The sequence below is a fragment of the Balaenoptera musculus genome, chromosome 2 (genome assembly GCF_009873245.2).
Source record: "Balaenoptera musculus isolate JJ_BM4_2016_0621 chromosome 2, mBalMus1.pri.v3, whole genome shotgun sequence".
In the NCBI taxonomy this organism is placed as follows: domain Eukaryota; kingdom Metazoa; phylum Chordata; class Mammalia; order Artiodactyla; family Balaenopteridae; genus Balaenoptera; species Balaenoptera musculus.
The window spans coordinates 116,533,965-116,550,138 of NC_045786.1; positions in this window are offsets into that span (position 1 = coordinate 116,533,965).

The following is a 16,174-nucleotide window of genomic DNA, read 5'->3' on the forward strand; positions in this document are numbered from 1 at the left end:
CATGTTAGTGTTAGATGTATTTGGCATGTATTTAAATGTATCTGTTCCTAACGAGCTGCATAAATCCTCTAAATATAAAATATATAAAATTTTGGAAATGCATTTGGCCATAGGTCCTCTTTTGTGATCTATTAGTGGTGGTGGTGGAGGGGAAAGGAGGCAGACAGGAGTCAGGGAGATAGGATTCCCACTGGAAAAATTTAAACCTCAGGTGTATTAAGATACTCTCCTTCCTGCTGTACTGATTATGCTTAATACAGACAGTGGGGCTTATTTGTAAGTCCCTATGTGCTCTTTACACTGAAAGGGTGGGAGACTACAATATACCCAGTGGAGGCGGATGTGTGGAAATCTTACTGTGAGTCCAACAATTACAGAGAATCCAGGGTATTTTGTAACACCATTATCTCTTTCAAAGTCCAGCCTAGACTTTTAAAATATTTGAATAACACTGGATTGTAGGAAAATAACATCTTGTTGAAGAAAATAACCCTCTCCCATCCAACCTGAAATGGATTAAGGCAGTAGTAACTTTAGTCGATTCTGAAACAAAATCTGCTTCCCTAACCTTTTTAGTAGACAAGCCAACCACATCATCTGAGATTGGAAAGTCCACTTGGAAGTTTTGCCTTTAAAAATTGTCTTAATATGGAGAGGAAATGGACCCTCCAGTGACTCTTTGCCCTGGCAGCATGAAGAGGGGTAGGGCGCTGGTGTCCCAGCTGGAGGAGCCACTGGTTACTCAGTGCCTTTTATTTCAACATTAAAACACTATAGAGAAAAGGGTCTGACTTTCCACCTTTTAATATTGCTCAATCATTTCTTTTTACTTCTTGCTTCAGTGAGCACAGTATGTGGTTTTCTGGGGGAATTTATTAAAAAGAAAACCTTTCACTGTTTTATGGATGGATTTTGGAGAAATCTACAGTCGATGTATATTTCTCAATCCCTTCACAACTGTTCTATTCTCTAAATCTTAGTGAGGACATGCTAAAAAATTGCCTCCTAATTTATAATTTAACAAATGACAGAATATTTTGACATTAGCAAATGAAGCAAAATGACATTAGCAAAATGAAATGTTTTATATACCTTCAGTAGTTCACACCATGAGTACGGCTTTCTATTTTGGCCACTTGTACCGAGCAGATAGTCATAATCAAATAGCAGGGCTGTTTGACACCCAGGCCAGTTTTGTTGAAATTTTCTGGGTAACTGAGATCATTTGGGGTCAGTCTTGTATTTACATTAGAGTGGTTATCTGCTTTCTGTGTTAAGAATGCCCCCCAACCCCGGCCTTTTTTTGTCTTACCCAAAGTGACCTAAACTTTTTTTGAATATCTATTTATAATTTTGAGTCTATTATCATTTTTTGACTTTAGCTGCTTGTTTTCCATTTTTTAAGGGCCAATCTCAGCATTTCACCCACATCTCCTAAATCATAGTGAGTAGAAGATGGCAAGAAACAAGCCAGAGCAGGTGTCAGTGGGCCAGGGAAAGATCCAGTATAGAGATTATTGTCTTATGTTCTGGTAGAAGCCATGCTTCTGGGGTCTGTATCCTCACCCACTTGGATTCTCTCTCACACAGATTCTGATGTAGGGCATATGGTGTCATCTTTCAGCTGGCTTAAAAAAGACTTACACAGAATGTACTCTTTGAGAAATCCTTGAATATAAATTTGTATTAATCCAGGTAATTCTCTAGACCACAATCTTAAAACCCTGTAGGAGATGTGTGTAACAAATATAAATGAGTAAAGTGGGTCATATTAACACTAACATTGCCTTTTAAATCTGTGTGAGCATAAAATTCACATACACTATTAAGGTCCACTGGCTGGCTGGGCGTGACTCCCGGTTAATGCTCACCGTTTTCTGGCACTAAGAAAGCTTCACTATATAATAGAGCTCTCTCTTCCAGAGTCCCTGAGAAACCAACCTCCCAGCTGCAGTCCCTGTTTTTAGCTAGGACAAGTCTCATCTTATTTAACCATTCTATCCAGAAGTGGCTGAGTTGAGGAAGTTATTGCCTTCTGTGGTCTCAATTGCCTGTTAGAAAGTAATTTAACCTAAATCCTAGGACCCCTGTGGGACAATCCCAACTGTTTACCATGCCTGTGGACTAAATAAGGTGCTGACTGGCTTCTCCTCACAAGGAGAACTAGTTTTAAGATCTTCACTCACAGGCCTTCACTTAAACTTGAAAATTTCCTATTTGTTATAGCAAGGAAGGCAATTCAATTTGGCTGTTTTAAAATATTATTACAAAGAGTCTGCTCTTGGATATAGTTCAATTCCTGAATACGACTGTTGCTGGGAGATTTGACTGAATATGTTGTATCTTGACTTAAGCATATATTGTGAAAACAAGATTTATTTGCAAAACTCTGTGGTATCCATCAGGTGTTACTTCTTTTGTCAAAATTAAAAACCCATAAATCTTTTTTCTTGTCATATAATCAAGTACTTAAGAGGATTGTACAATAACTATCCTTTAAAAAAGTAGGATTTGATATTTAACTACATGTTCGGCAAAATTAATTAATTGGAGGCTTCTGCAGTTCAGGCATGGACAGTTGTCCAAGGAACCTGCAAAGGCTTCATGCTGTAAAATTATTAAAGCACATAATGATTATACCTTTAACCTGTGAGGACATTTTATAGATAGCTCATCATTAATAGGCATTTATTAAGGCAATTAAAAGTACACTCTGCTTTTATAGCTACAAATAAACCTTCCCATTTCCTTTGAAAGCGTATTATTATCCCCTTATGTGGAAGAGTAAATGGAAGCAAAGATTGAGCATTACTAGTAGGTGTGTTTTCTGCTTAGGCTGATTAGCATATTATGAAGGGATTAATAACTGAATAGATGATAATTTTTATATCTATGACTCATGTCCAATAATGATCAATTCTTTACCATTATCAAAATAATGGAATCTTATTTGCAGTAAAAGGATAACTTCTCGGATGGCTTTAAAACATGGTCAACCAATTTCTGATGCTCCTTCGTTAAGAGGATGGATCTTTGTCCTCTTTCCTTGAATCAGGGCTCTGTGACTGCTTGATCAATAGCACTGAAAGTGACACTGTGCTAATCCCTGACCCAGGCTTCTAGAAGCTAGCAGCTCCTACTTCTTGTCTCTTGGGATGCCTATTCTTGGAATCCAGCCACCATGCCATGAGAAAGCCTAAGCAGCCAGTGCAGCAACCCTCAAGGGACATCCAGCGCACAGCTCTAGCTGAACTTCCAGATTATGGCCAGCTCCAATTTGCCAGCCATGAGTGAGCCATCCTGAAAGTGAGTCCTCCAGCCCTCAGGGAGTTGCCGTTGATGATACCGTGTGGAACACAGATTAGCGATCTCTGTTGATCCCTGCTCAAATTACAGATTTATAAGCAAACTAAATGATTATTGCTGTTTTTAAGCCAGTAAGTTTTGAGGTGATTTTTTTACACAACAATAAATAACTGGAACATGCTCTAAGGAAATGGTAATGTTCCTAGCTCCCTTCTCTACCGCACAGCAAAAGCTAGGTACTATTTTAAATCTCAACCCTTGATACTACTGGCTCGTAAAGGAAGGAAGTGAACACACCAGGTTTCCAAGGGAGGCTCCCAGCTCTCACTAAATATTGGTGGAACTGTACTTGTTCTAGGCTGATGCATCACAGACTCATCTAATTTACTGAGCACCTACTAAATTCTAGGCACAGGTGTAGCTCTAATGGAGGCAGCTTTGCTCTTTCTCAGGCTGCTTGAGCTACTAATTCACTTTGGGATACTTGACAAGTTATTCTGTATTAGAGTCCCATTTCCTCATCTGTAAAATGAGAGGGCTTGGATAAATGTTCTCTCAGGTTCTTTCAGCTCTAATATAATATTATTCATGACTTTAAAACTTTAGCTGCTCCATTTGAAAATCCAAATATTCATTGCCCCTCCCCGAGGACTCCTCCCTTCATTATTTGAATGTTCTTTCCTTTGTAGAGAGTAATTCATTCCTAAGAAGGGTTGAAAGTAAAGCTCACCTGGTCTCTATCTGATGCTTTCCAACTGATGACGATTCTCCAACCTAAATCTAAAGCCACAAACAAAAAAGGAACTAGAAGCTGAGATGAGGAAGTCCTGATGGGCAAGTCAAAATGGGACCAATAATATTTACCTCATATGTAAAGCCCATAGTTCGGGGTCTGAACTTAGCAGATACTCAACAAAAGTTGTTCTTCTTTTTTTTCTTGAGAAGCAACCCAGACTAATTGCTTGAAATGTAAAATTTTGATCATAGAATTTCATAAAATACTTTCCGATTTCTACAAAAGTTTCTGAAATCTTAAATGTCCTACACTAATTGATTGTTATTAAATATATCATATTTCTTCTTGATATGTATGTATGTTTGATAAATACTGGCTGCCTGGTTTCTGATATTGTCAAATTTGCCTTTTTTTTTTGGTACATGGATCATCATAGCATCTTTATTTTTAATAGACAGAATTGTAACAACCTCGAGCACCCATCAACAGGCGAATGAATAAACACACTGTGGTATACTCATACAGTGAAACACTACTCAGCAAAACAAAGTAATAAACTATTGATACCCACAAAAATATGAATTACTCTCAAAATAATTACATTGAGTGAAAGAAGCCAGATAAAAGAGTCCTCACTGTGTGAATCCATTTATATAAATTTCTAGAAAAATGCAAACACATCTATAACAATAGAAAGCATATCAGTGGTCACCTGGGGATGTGGAGGGGTGGAATGTGGGGGAAAAAAAGGGGGCTTTATGAATGAGGCATTAAAACACTTTCAAGTGATGGATATGTTCCTTTTCTTGATTGTGTTGGCAGTTCCATGGGTATATGCATATTTCAGAACTTAAATTGTGTTCTTTAAGTATGTGCAGTTTACTGTGTGTCCGTTATATTTAACAGAGCCATTAAAAAAAAGGCGAAGAACAGACGTTTGTCTCAACAAATAAATGTAGCAAAGAACAGATTGCCTTTTTTTGGGGGTTTGTTTAAATAATAAGGAATCACTCAATACAAATGCAAGCCAGGATATATGTGATGAATAATTTTTTCTAAGAAAATGTCTGAAAAGATGAGTTGTGGCATGACATTTTATAAAATTCATAAAATGAATTATCAGTATTTTTTTGTTGGAGAAATTTTTAAGAGTATATTGTTGTTCCTTGCATGTATTAGTTATCTACTGATGTATAACAAATTATCCCAAAACTTAGTGTCTAAAACAACAACAAATATTTATTATCTCACTCAGTTTCTGTGGGTCACAAATTTAGGAGCAACTGAGTTGGATGTTTCTGACTTGAGCCTCTTATGAGATTGTAGATAAGATGTCACCCAGGGCTGCAGCCATCTGAAAGTTTGACTGGGGTTGGGGGGTTTGTGTACAGTGGTTCACACATGTGCTGGCAAGTTGGTGCTGGCTGTTATTAGGAGACATCAATTCCATGCCATACAGATCTCTCCTTAGAGCTACTTCAGTGTTTTATAACATGGCATTTGACTCTCTCCAAGATAGCTCAAGGAGGAAGCCACAATATCTTTTATGACCTAGCCTTGTAAGTCAAACTCTGCCACTTCTACAGCATCTTATTAGTCATACAGGTCAGTCCTATTCAATTTGGGAGGGGACCACCCAAGTGCTAGAGTACTAGGAACTGAGAATCATGTGGACTATCTTGGGTGATGGTTACCATGTCAAGGTTTTTGCTTTGGCTCTTTTATCACTATGCACATTTTCTATGGACAAACCCATCCATATCCATAGTTTCACATGCCACCTTTAAGGCCATTACTCTCAAATATATAAGTAAGCCTTGATTTCTCTTCTGTTCTTCAGACCCCAATGCATAATACCTATTTGAAATTCATCTTATCCTACTGCTATTTACTGAGTAGGCACTAGGAACCAGACCTTAGACTACTCTGGGTAAAGAAGACAGACCTCCTGCCCTCATGGAGATTGAAATTTAGTGAAGCAGGAGGAAAATAAATAAATGAAGAAAGAAAATTTGTACAGCTTGTAGTAAGTATGATAAAAAATATACTGCTGTGATAATAATAATGGGAGTGTGTGATGTGAGAGGAGAGGGTTAGCTATTTTAGATGCAGTGGAAAACAAGAACTCTTTTTTTTTTTTTTTGCTGTGAATATCTGACAGGCAAAGACTTTTTTTAAAAAAAATTTATTTATTTATTTATTTATTTTTGGCTGTGTTGGGTCTTCGTTTCTGTGCGAGGGCCTTCTCTAGTTGTGGCAAGCGGGCGCCGCCTTCATCGCGGTGTGCGGGCCTCTCACTATTGCGGCCTCTCTTGTTGCGGAGCACAGGCTCCAGACGCGCAGGCTCAGCAATTGTGGCTCACGGGTCCAGTTGCTCCACGGCATGTGGGATCTTCCCAGACCAGGGCTTGAACCTGTGTCCCCTGCATTGGCAGGAAGATTCTCAACCACTGCGCCACCAGGGAAGCCCAACAAGAACTCTTTTAAGAAATGACATTTAAGCTGAGACTGGAGGGATAAGATGTGAAAGATGGGGGAAGAAACTGTTTCAGTCACTGAGAACAGCAAGTGGAAAGGCCTGAGGAAAGGAAGAGCATGGCATGATCTAAAAAATGTCAGAATAATTGTGGCTGGAGCAGTATGAGTGAGAGAGAGAATGGCTTCCAGTCTTATGGTATATGTAATGTAACAAGTCCATATGTAAAATCATTATTCTCATCTCCCACTCCAAATTGCTGTTTCTCTAATGCTTCCTGCATCACTGAATAGCAGCAGTTGTTATGAGTTGTAGGATTTGGAGTTGCCAAGCCTGTTTGAAGCCTGGCTCTACAGCTCACTAGCAAAGATATCTTGGAAGTGTTATTTACTTTTTCTGATCTCCAGTGTCCTCACCTTTAAAGTGGGAACATTGTTGAGGATTAAATTGTCTGGAAACTGGTTGTATTTGAAACATGGTGGCTATGATTATTTTCTTTTTTGAGATTTGTGGTCTTAAATTTATTTTATTTTATTTTATTAAAAAATTTTTAAATTTAATTTAATTTATTTTTTTATACAGCAGGTTCTTATTAGTCATCAATTTTATACACATCAGTGTATACATGTCAATCCCAATCGCCCAATTCATCACACCACCACCCCCAACCCCCGCCGCTTTTCCCCCTTGGTGTCCATACGTTTGTTCTCTACATCTGTGTTTCAATTTCTGCCCTGAAAACCGGTTCATCTGTACCATTTTTCTAGGTTCCACATATATGCGTTAATATACGATATTTGTTTTTCTCTTTCTGACTTACTTCATTCTATATGACAGTCTTTAGATTCATCCACATCTCAACAAATGACCCAATTTCTTTCCTTTTTATGGCTGAGTAATATTCCACTGTATATATGTACCACATCTTCTTTATCCATTCATCTGTCGATGGGCATTTAGGTTGCTTCCATGACCTGGCTATTGTAAATAGTGTTGCAGTGAACATTGGGGTGCATGTGTCTTTTTGAATTATGGTTTTCTCCGGGTATATGCCCAGTAGTGGGATTGCTGGGTCATATGGTAGTTCTATTTTTAGTTTTTTAAGGAACCTCCATACTGTTCTCCATAGTGGCTGTATCAATTTACATTCCCACCAACAGTGCAAGAGGGTTCCCTTTTCTCCACACTGTCTCCAGCATTTGTTGTTTGTAGATTTTCTGATGATGCCCATTCTTACTGGTGTGAGGTGATACCTCATAGTAGTTTTTTTTTTTTATAGAATTTTTTTAAAAAAATTAATTAATTTATTTATTTTTGGCTGTGTTGAGTCTTCGTTTCTGTGCGAGGGCTTTCTCGCACAGAGAGAGCAGGTGAGCAGGGGGCACTCTTCATCGTGGTGTGCGGGCCTCTCACTGTCGCGGCCTCTCCCGTTGCGGAGCACGGGCTCCAGATGTGCAGGCTCAGTAGCTGTGGCTCACGGGTTTAGTTGCTGTGCGGCATGTGGGATCCTCCCAGACTAGGGCTCGAACCTGTGTCCCCTGCATTGGCAGGCAGATTGTCAACCACTGCGCCACCAGGGAAGCCCCCTCATAGTAGTTTTGATTTGCATTTCTCTAATAATTAGTGATGTTGAGCAGCTTTTCATGTGCTTCTTGGCCATCTGTATATCTTCTTTGGAGAAATGTCTATTTAGGTCTTCTGCCCATTTTTGGATTGGGTTGTTTGTTTTTTTAATATTGAGCTGCATGAGCTGTCTATATATTTTGGAGATTAATCCTTTGTATGTCGATTCATTTGCAAATATTTTCTCCCATTCTGAGAGTTGTCTTTTTGTCTTGTTTATGTTTTCCTTTGCTGTGCAAAAGCTTTGAAGTTTCATTAGGTCTCGTTTGTTTATTTTTGCTTTTATTTCCATTACTCTAGGAGGTGGATCAAAAAAGATCTTGCTGTGCTTTATGTCAAAGAGTGTTCTTCCTATGTTTTCCTCTAAGAGTTTTATAGTGTCTGGTCTTACCTTTAGGTTTCTAATCCATTTTGAGTTTTTTTTTGGGTATGCTGTTAGGGAGTGTTCTAATTTCATTCTTTTACATGTAGTTGTCCAGTTTTCCCAGCACCACTTATTGAGGAGACTGTCTTTTCTCCATTGTATAGCCTTGCCTCCTTTGTCATAGATTAGTTGACCATAGGTGTGTGGGTTTATCTCTGGGCTTTCTATCCTGTTCCATTGATCCATGTTTCTGTTTTTGTGCCAATACCATACTGTCTTGATTACTGTAGCTTTATAGTATAGTCTGAAGTCAGGGAGTCAGATTCTTCCAGCTCCGTTTTTTTCCCTCAAGACTGCTTTGGCTATTCGGGGTCCTTTGTGTCTCCATACAAATTTTAAGATTTTTTGTTCTAGTTCCGTAAAAAATGCCATTGGTAATTTGATAGGGATTGCATTGAATCTGTAGATTGCTTTGGGTAGTATAGTCATTTTCACAATATTGATTCTTCCAATCCAAGAACATGGTATATCTGTCCATCTGTTGGTATCATCTTTAATTTCTTTCATCAGTGTCTTATAGTTTTCTGCATATAGGTCTTTTGTCTCCCTAGGTAGGTTTATCCCTAGGTAGTTTATTCTTTTTGTTGCAATGGTAAATGGGAGTGTTTCCTTAACTTCTCTTTCAGATTTTTCATCATTAGTGTATAGGAATGCAAGAGATTTCTGTTCATTAATTTTGTATCTTGCAACTTAACCAAATTCATTGATTAGCTCTAGTAGTTTTCTGGTGGCATCTTTAGGGTTCTCTATGTATAGTATCATGTCATCTGCAAACAGTGACAGTTTTACTTCTTCTTTTCCAATTTGTGTTCCTTTTATTTCATTTTCTTTTCTGATTGCCGTGGCTAGGGCTTCCAAAACTATATTAAATAATAGTGATGACAGTGGACATCCTTGCCTTGTTCTTGTACTTAGAGGAAATGCTTTCAGTTTTTCACCATTGAGAATGATGTTTGCTGTGGGTTTGTGGTATATGGCCTTTATTATGTTGAGGTAAGTTCCCTCTATGCCCACCTTCTGGAGAGTTTTTATCATAAATCGGTGTTGAATTTTGTCAAAAGCTTTTTCTGCATCTATTGAGATGATCATATGGTTTTTATTCTTCAGTTTGTTAATATGGTGTATCACATTGATTGATTTGTGTATAGTGAAGAATCCTTGCATCCCTGGGATAAATCCCACTTGATCATGGTGTATGATCCTTTTAATGTGTTGTTGGATTCTGTTTGCTACTATTTTGTTGAGGATTTTTGCATGTATATTCATCAGTGATATTGGTCTGTAATTTTCTTTTCTTGTAGTATCTTTGTCTGGTTTTGGTATCAGGGTGATGGTGGCCTCATAGAATTAGTTTGGGAGTGTTCCTTCCTCTGCAATTTTTTGGAAGAGTTTGGGAAGGATGGGTGTTAGCTCTTCTCTAAATGTTTGATAGAATTCACCTGTGAAGGCATCTGGTCCTGGACTTTTGTTTGTTGGAAGATTTTTAATCACAGTTTCAATTTCATTACTTGTGATTGGTCTGTTCATATTTTCTATTTCTTCCTGGTTCAGTCTTGGAAGCTTATACCTTTCTAAGAATTTGTTCATTTCTTCCAGGTTGTCCATTTTATTGGCATAGAGTTGCTTGTAGTAATCTCTTAGGATGCTTTGTATTTCTGCAGTGTCTGTTGTAACTTCTCCTTTTTCATTTCTAATTTTATTGATTTGAGTCTTCTCCCTCTTTTTCTTGATGAGTCTGGCTAATGTTTCATCAATTTTGTTTATCTTCCCAAAGAACCAGCTTTTAGCTTTATTGATCTTTGCTATTGTTTTCTTTTGTTCTATTTCATTTATTTCTGCTCTGATCTTTATGATTTCTTTCCTTCTGCTAACTTTGGGTTTTGTTTGTTCTTCTTTCTCTAGTTCCTTTAGGTGTAAGGTTAGATTGTTTATTTGAGATTTTTCTTGTTTCTTGAGATAGGCTTGTATAGCTATAAACTTCCCTCTTAGAACTGCTTTTGCTGCATCCCATAGGTTTTGGATCATCGTGTTTTCATTGTTATTTGTCTCTAGGTATTTTTTGATTTCCTCTCTGATTTCTTCAGTGATCTCTTGGTTATTTAGTAACGTATTGTTTAGCCTCCATGTGTTTGTTTTTTTACGTATTTTTCCCTGTAATTCATTTCTAATCTCATTGCGTTGTTGTCAGAAAAGATGCTTGATATGATTTCAGTTTTCTTAAATTTACTGAGGCTTGATTTGTGACCCAAGATGTGATCTATCCTGGAGAATGTTCTGTGCACACTTGAGAAGAAAGTGTAATCTGCTGTTTTTGGATGGAATGTCCTATAAATATCAATTAAATCTATCTGGTCTGTTGTCTCACTTAAAGCTTATGTTTCCTTATTTGTTTTCTGTTTGGATGATCTGTCCATTGGTGTAAGTGAGGTGTTAAAGTCCCGCACTATTATTATAAGTGTTACTGTCGACTTCCCCTTTTATAGCTGTTAGCAGTTGCCTTATGTATTGAGGTGCTCCTATGTTGAATGCATATATATTTATAATTTTTATATCTTCTTCTTGGATTGATTCCTTGATCATTATGTAGTGTCCTTCCTTGTCTCTTGTAACATTCTTTATTTTAAAGTCTGTTTTATTTGATATGAGTATTGCTACTCCAGCTGTCTTTTGATTTCCATTTGCATGGAATATCTTTTTCTATCCCCTCACTTTCAGTCTGTATGTGTCTGTAGGTCTGAAGTCAGTCTCTTGTAGACAGCATATATATGGGTCTTGTTTTTATATCCATTCAGCAAGCCTGTGTCTTTTGGTTGGAGCATTTAATCCATTCACGTTTAAGGTAATTTTTGATATGTATGTTTTATGACCATTTTCTTAATTGTTTTGGGTTTGTTTTTGTAGGTCCTTTTCTTCTCTTGTGTTTCCCAGTTAGAGAATTTCCTTTAGCATTTGTTGTAGAGCTGGTTTGATGGTGCTGAATTCTCTTAGCTTTTGCTTGTCTGTAAAGCTTTGGATTTCTCCATCAAATCTGAATGAGATCATTGCTGGGTAGAGTAATCTTGGTTGTAGGTTCTTCCCTTTCATCACTTTAAGTATACCATGCCACTCCCTTCTGGCTTGTAGAATTTCTGCTGAGAAATAACACACACAAGGGAGTTCCCTTGTGTGTTATTTGTCGTTTTTCCCTTGCTGCTTTCAGTAATTTTTCTTTTCTTTAATTTTTGCCAATTTGATTACTATGTGTCTCGGCATGTTTCTCCTTGGGTTTATCCTGCCTGGGACTCTCTGCGCTTCCTGGACTTGGGTGGTTATTTCCTTTCCCATGTTAGGGAAGTTTTCTACTATAATCTCTTCACATATTTTCTCTGGTCCTTTCTCTCTCTCTTCTCCTTCTGGTACCCCTATAATGTGAATGTTGTTGCGTTTAATGTTGTCCCAGAGGTCTCTTATGCTGTCTTCATTTCTTTTCATTCTTTAGTCTGTTCTGCAGCAGTGAATTCCACCATTCTGTCTCCAGGTCACTTATCCGTTTCTTCTGCCTCAGTTTTTCTGCTATTGATTCCTTCTAGTGTAGTTTTCATTTCAGTTACTCTATTGTTCATCTTTGTGTGTTTGTTCTTTAATTCTTCTAGGTCTTTGTTAAACATTTCTTGTATCTTCTCGATCTTTGCCTCCATTCTTCTCTGAGGTCCTGGATCATCTTCACTATCATTATTCTGAATTCTTTTTCTGGAAGGTTGCCTATTTCCACTTCATTTAGTTGTTTTTCTGGGGTTTTATCTTGTTCCTTCATGTGGTACATAGCCCTCTGCCTTTTCATCTTTTCTATCTTTCTGTGAATGTGGTTTTTGTTCCACAGGCTGCAGGACTGTAGTTCTTCTTGCTTCTGCTGTCTGCCCTCTGGTGGATGAGACAATCTAAGAGGCTTATGCGAGTTTCCTGATGGTGATTATTTTCTTTTAATAGTGAAAATGGGCCCTCTGAGGTATCCCTATCTCATGTTTCTTATCTTACTTCTAAATGAACTATCCAAATCCTATTTCCATGGCCAGCAATGGAATACAGATCTCATGCAGTGTAGGGCTCTCAAACTACAGGGCAAAATAATTTACAGGTTGAGTCACATACTAAAACAGGGTTTAAAACATGGGGAAAGTTTTTGAGAGAAAGAAAAGTTTTCCTTTCTCCCCAAATTGGCTAAGGACTCTGTAGTCTTTGAATTAGCTAGGTTAAGTATGACTAGCCTTTAAGTATAAGTTCAAAGTCCTTTTTATAAGTCCAAACTTCCCCTAACCAGCAGATACTAAGTCCAGACACCTAAGTCTAATATTTGTTTTTCATTATGTATTATTTAGGATGCCAGCTCCCGAAAATTTCCGTAAATGACTGATTTAATGGGGGCACTACATGTTATCCCCATCTCTTGGAGGCTTAGAATTGTGATAAATAGCTAAGGCTCTATGAGAATCTGTTTAATGGTGTTTAACTCAGTATTTCCAAACATATTTGACATTAGAAATTCCTCCTACCCTGAAACACATATTAAAACCTCCCCCCACTTTGGGAAACTCCACTTCAGGCTAATTTCTCATTCTCCTGATTTGCATATCCCTGTGTCTTTATTCCAAGTGTCCTCAGCTCTGGTAAAGTAGCATCAATTTCCCCATCCTAGTTTTTTCTTAATTCTACCTGATTGTCTTATTCCCACACGTTCTACTTCCTGCCCTTTCTTGTCACTGCCAGTGATGTCTTTGTTCATGTCCTTTCTGGCCTCCAGATTTAATGGTAACATTTAATTTTTTTTCATTTTTATGAAATGTGGTTCATTCTCTAACCCTTTATTTTCTGGGTTATTAGATATATACTTTTGTCATACTTCTTTTTTAATTGAGATATAATTGACTTATAATATTCTATTAGTTTCAGGTGTACAACATAATGATTTGCTAATTGTATATATTGTGAAATGATCACCATAATAAGTCTAGTTAATATCTGTCACCACACATAGTTACAATTTTTTTTCCTTATGATGTGAACTTTTAAGATCTATTGTATTAGCAACTTTCAAATATATAGTAGGGTATTAACTGTAGTCACCATGCTGTACATTACATTACCATGATGCACTTATTTTATAGCTGGAAGTCTGTATCTTTTGACACCCTTCACCTATTTTACCCACGCCCTACCTCCGCCTCTGAACCATCAGTCTGTACTCTGTATCTATGATTTATTTATTTACCACATATAAATGAGGTCATATGGTATTTGTCTGACTTATTTAACTTAGCATAATGGCTTCACGTTCCATCCATGTTATCACAAATAACAAAATTTCCTTCTTTTTTTTTATGGCTGGAAAATATTTCATTATATATATATATGTATAAAGCACATTTTCTTATATGCATTCACCTATTGGTGGACACTTAGGTTGCTTTCATGTCTTGGCTGTTGCAAACTGGGTTATTATATTAATGTCTCCCAAACTGCCTTTCTTTATGGCCTTAGAAGTTATGTTTTCTATAGAAAATTAGAGGTATTTAGCATTAAATTTAGTTTTAGTTGTTGGTACAAACTCCTTCCACATCCCCTCTTCAGGCATCCTTTCTTCATTGCCCTTAACTGAACATTTAAGTACCAAAGAGTACTTGAAGCGCAGCCCTTTTTATTTGGACAACTCCAATTTTTAGGAAATTCTTTCTTATACTGAAACCAAGTGTGCCTCACTATCATTGGTGGCTTAGTTTAACTCCTTTTGCATTGTTTTGTCATGTCCTTCCTATACTGTCTCTTTTTCAGGACAGCTCTGCATACGATATCATTTCATGACACTTCACTATTCTATTTACCCATTTTAAACTAGTGTATACAATGAGGTTGCTCTCTTCTTAGTGATGGAGCCCAGTAAATATCATACTCACAACTTAAATCGTCTTTCTACCAAAATAGTATTAAGTTTGGTTTGGATTGCAGCTGGTGACACCATCATGTATGTGGCCAGCTGGAATAGCTTAGTCTTCTCTCAGGACAGCAAGTTGAAGGTCTAGTAGGGAATAATTCAGAGGCTGGATAAAGAAATGTAAGTCAACCACTCATTGCAACTCTAGGGAAAATTTTGAAGTAGGTGAAGCTTGTTTTGATATTCTTAGCTTGCTTCTTCTGATTCCTTTTTTTTTTTTTTTTTTTTTTTTTTTTAGTTTTTTTTTTTTTTTTTTTATTCACACACACACACACTGTATTTTATTTTTACAAGACATAAATAGACTGACACCAAGCATTGTACATGGATGACCACAACATAAGCAACAATGATTGCAATTACCAAACATGAAACACACTCATACTATGTCATAATATTGACATTCAGTCCAGTAATCCTCCACTGTAACAGCTCCTTTACTTTGCAGTGAAAATTGATTTGTATATTCTTTGCCTCTGAGCCCTTGTGGGATTTTTTTTTTTTTAAAATTCAGACAGAAAGTCACAAAATTATACTCATCCTCATCAGTTCACTCAGTCCCATGTAATTAATTTTTTTTTCATCTTGATCTTTTGTTAGCACTTTTATGAGTTCATCAGTTTTTCATTAGAGTTCTGAAAATGCTTATTCATTCAGTTCAGCAGTACAGTCAGTTACCAGAAACCTGTACTTGTCAGAGTCTTTTCCATGAATTTCTTGAAGATGAAACCCTTTTATAGGAACATATTTGCAAAATCATCAGAGTACACCCAGAACTGTCTGTAAATGACAAAAGACTTAAAAATGACCACGGTTAAAGATTTGATGAAGTTCATAATAATGCAGTTGACAAGAAAATTAGTTATTTCTGAGATATACATTTTAAAGTAATAACTAGGATTATTACTTATAACATTATACCAGAACATATAAGATTTTTAGAAATTTCATGTAATGTCTGAAACATTTATATTAACATATTCCATACATATTTCCATACAAATACAATATAAGATTTTTAGAAATTTCATGTAATGTCTGAAACATTTATATTAACATATTTCCATACATATTTCCATACAAATACAAATATAAGATTTTTAGAAATTTCATGTAATGTCTGAAACATTTATATTAACATATTTCCATACATATTTCCATACAAATACAAATATAAGATTTTTAGAAATTTCATGTAATGTCTGAAACATTTATATTAACATATTTCCATACAAATAACCCAATGAAAGTTTAGTATTAGTTGTTTTGTTTGTTTTTTTATACTGCAGGTTCTTATTAGGCATCAGTTTTATACACATCAGTGTATACATGTCAATCCCAATTGCCCAATTCAGCACACCACCATCCCCACCTCACCGCAGTTTTCCCCCCTTGGTGTCCATATGACCATTCTCTACATTTGTGTCTCAACTTCTGCCCTGCAAACTGGCTCATCTGTACCATTTTTCTAGGTTCCGCATACATGCATTAATATACGATATTTGTTTTTCTCTTTCTGACTTACTTCACTCTGTATGACAGTCTCTAGATCCATCCATGTCTCAACAAATGACTCAATTTCGTTCCTTTTTATGGCTGAGTAATATTCCATTGTATATATGTACCACATCTTCTTTATCCATT